This window comes from Euphorbia lathyris, chromosome 3, assembly GCF_963576675.1.
Source record: "Euphorbia lathyris chromosome 3, ddEupLath1.1, whole genome shotgun sequence".
Classification (NCBI taxonomy): domain Eukaryota; kingdom Viridiplantae; phylum Streptophyta; class Magnoliopsida; order Malpighiales; family Euphorbiaceae; genus Euphorbia; species Euphorbia lathyris.
Genome location: NC_088912.1, coordinates 96,079,306 through 96,082,920, shown reverse-complemented (window position 1 = coordinate 96,082,920; position 3,615 = coordinate 96,079,306).

Here is a 3,615-nt window from a genome sequence, read left to right as displayed (position 1 = left end):
CTTTTAATTATACATTGTGCGTCAGGTATTCTGAGCAAATAAATCACCTATGTTAGAGTGAAGTGGGGTCGCTTCGATGGAGACTAGTGGGGCCTAGTTGTCTTAAACTCTTGCAGAACCAGACGATGTTCATGACCATAACGAACATAACCATGAGAACCATACCGTGTTATGTTGATACCTGTGTGGGGTATATCACTGTTTACACAAACGACAGAATAGTTCAAAGCATCGCGTCTACTAGTCAGCCAGTAAAGTAAATATACTTTCACAAGGGAAGGTTCAAGGCACATTAGCTACATATCCTATGCAGATATCTCCTGTAGAAACTTATCACCACATCCTAATCGTCTCGTTTTTTTTTAATTTTATTCATGTGGGGGATTGTTGGAAAAATCTGAATAAAATTATTTGTTAATTTTAATACCAACAAACACCTCTTTACATGAACAGTCGTGTCCGTCGTGAACAGTCGTGTTCGTATGTGAACAGTCGTGTCTGTCCGTGTACAGTCGTGTTCGTTCGTGAAAAGACATATCCTTTCGAGTTCTATTTAAATAGAATGGATTGTCAAATTCACAGTTAGTTGAAAGTTGTTGAAAAAGTTTATGAAAAAAGTCTTTGTCTGTTCACATTGTTCTTGTTTTTCTACTCCGGTGATAACTAGGCTACACACGGTTTGAGTTCGCTTGCGTAATCTGTTGTATCCTGGGAGACGATCGTCAATAGCGACGACATCTGTCTTAAGGAAACTGTTAATACAGACCTCAGATTTGTCTAACTCTATTCTTTTGATTTTCTATTTACTGTTAATATATTTTTCTGTGTTCTTTTTGTTTTTTGGTTAATCACATCTAACAGACGTACTTGTTTGTCTAACATTCTTAAGACAGACATAATCGTTTCTTCTACAGTAAATTGGGCAAACCGTATTTTTTCGTACTTTTCCCAAAAAATAAATATATTTTTTAGATATAGTAAGATTTAAAGTAAAGTTTATAAATAGGCCATAAAATGTCATAAACGTCATAAAGTTTAATATTAGTAATTCGAAGTATCGCTTATGCTAATCTTAATATCTGATTGGTCCCTCAACTTATAGATATCTTGTTAGCGATTTAAATTTGTTTAAAATAATTATTTACCACCTTAATTTATTTAAAATCACGTATTAGCCATCAACTTATTTTAAAATAAGTTATTAATCTTCTCAACTCGTTTAAAGAAGTACATATTTACTAATGAGAATTGGTCCGAGTGCTAAGGTGTTGAACCTCTGCTTGACAGATTTCAGGTTCGATTTCCCACTTCGTCAAATGAGAATTACGTTAAAAACATGCATGGAATTCATATTACGATTAGTCTTTCTATTTTTATTATTAATGACAAAAAATTGGAAAAATTGAAGATTTCATAAAAGAGTGGAGAACGGTTAAAGATTTCACAAAAGTAACTTGGAATGGTTAGCAAATGCGAAGTCATAAAAGTCGGTGTTGAAGAGAAGTATTAGAAAGTCATCACCGACTTTCTTCAAGTTAATAGAACATTCTAGTTTATAATGATAAATATCTAACCACTAGAAGTTTTTTAAAAGATATCTTAATTTCTAGTTAATTCTATAACCGATATAAACATGTGGTGAAAAAATAAAAGACTCAAATAGTAAGTAAAAAGCCATGAGTGAGTGAGAAAGAGAGCAAAGTGTGTGAAGTTAGAAAAAAAAAAGTGTATGAAAATAACAACAAACAAAAGAATGTGCAATAAATCAATCAAACGAGGGGGTGTAAGTGTAAAAATATATTTTGTACAATTTTAGTTTTAATACAATTAAATAAAGTTTGTTTAATTGAATCCTCCATATTTAACAGTTCTCTTAATATTATAAGCTAATCGAGAAATTGTTGGAAGAGTTTATGTTGTGAAATGTTAAGAAAACAAAATAACATTGAGAAACATAAAAAAAGTTGGGAGAAATATAGAGATTGAAAGTCAAAATATACAAAATGTAAAAAAAAAAAAAGGTTAATTTACAAACACACAATCCGTTTAAGCTTTACTATTGTCAATTTTTTAATATGATTATATAATTTACAAAAACAATCTATTTAACATGGCTAATTCTCAAGAACTCCTTGTACTTGTTTAGATTATCTAATTAAGTCTCTGGACTTTGGAGATGTCTTATTAGTATGTGAAATTATCTTCTATTATGAGATTTAAAATTTCCGAAATAGCCTGATTGAAAGCATCTTCTGAACCCCAGGTTCCAAGAAAGCTTCAAACCTTGTTGGAGAAGCATTTGATCAAACTAGAGGATAATTGGATAATTATCTTTTGAGAAAATTATAAAATTGGGTCAATTAGGAGACCCATTTATATATTTAACCCATTTACTCAACCTACTACATATCTAGACTGTTTTTATATGACTTTCCCATAATACCCTTAATATATTTGTAATTTTACGGCACGGCTGTCTCCATCCCGTCTGACTTCGCATATTTCTCGATATACGAAGTCTGTGAAGCTATTGTTTGGTTTAGTTAATGATTTTAATTAGCATATGCGAAATCTGGATGTGTTTTTAACAAAATTCGCTAAGTGGTATATAACAAAAAATGCCAAATAACAAGGGATTCTAACCTTAAAATCATAACATTATCAAAATTTACGATAAGATTACTACAATAACAACTTTAAAATCATAACATTATCAAAATTTACAACAAGATTGCCATAATAAACTCTTAACTAATCACTTCAAAGTGGTTGTAAATCTGGACGGGAATTTATCCATGTACTCGGAGTCCAAAATTTTTGGAATGATAAATGGAAGTCTAGACCTTTTGGGATGGATGTTTTCCATGGTGAACACCAAGATTGGCACAATATCTCTTAACCAATCATTTTAAAGTAACTGTGGCCAATCTTGAGGAAATTTCTCCCTATATAGGAAGGAAAGTCATCTCCTCTGCACCACAGTACGCCGCCTTCTAAAAAGGGATGTTATGTATTCAACCACCTTCAGAAAAATTTAATCGTGTTAGGTAGAAAAATGACGATTTGGCTTCGCGAAATGAAGATTCGTGAAGCATGCGAATATAAATGGAAAGGGGAGAGGATGATTTTACTCTGCGAATCGATGATTTCGCTAAGTCTGCGAGTGAAAAATCATGAACTTTCTACTCGCAGACTTCGCAAAATCATCGATTCACGAAGTAGATCTTCACGTTTCAGGCTCTTTCTCATCGCAGTTCTTCGTGAAATCATCGACTACGCGAAGTGAATTTATGGAAAAACGCAGAGAAAATAAGAGATACTTACATTTTTCGCGCCTTTCACCCTTAAAAGAGACAATAACAATATGATAAACTGGGAAAAACAATAAAAATAACGTAGAATAACCATTTCTTCGATGGTAACAAGAAGAAAGAAACCAAAAAACAAGCAGGAACAGTAAGATGAAGAACCGTGGCTTCGTTTTCTAGGATTAGGAAGATGAAGAATCAAGAGATGAGGAGAGGAAGAAGAGAAATACATGGTGATGTGGAGAAATGGTACAGATTTCGTGCAATTTAAAGGAATAGAGGAAGATTAAAAGTCTGGGAACCATTA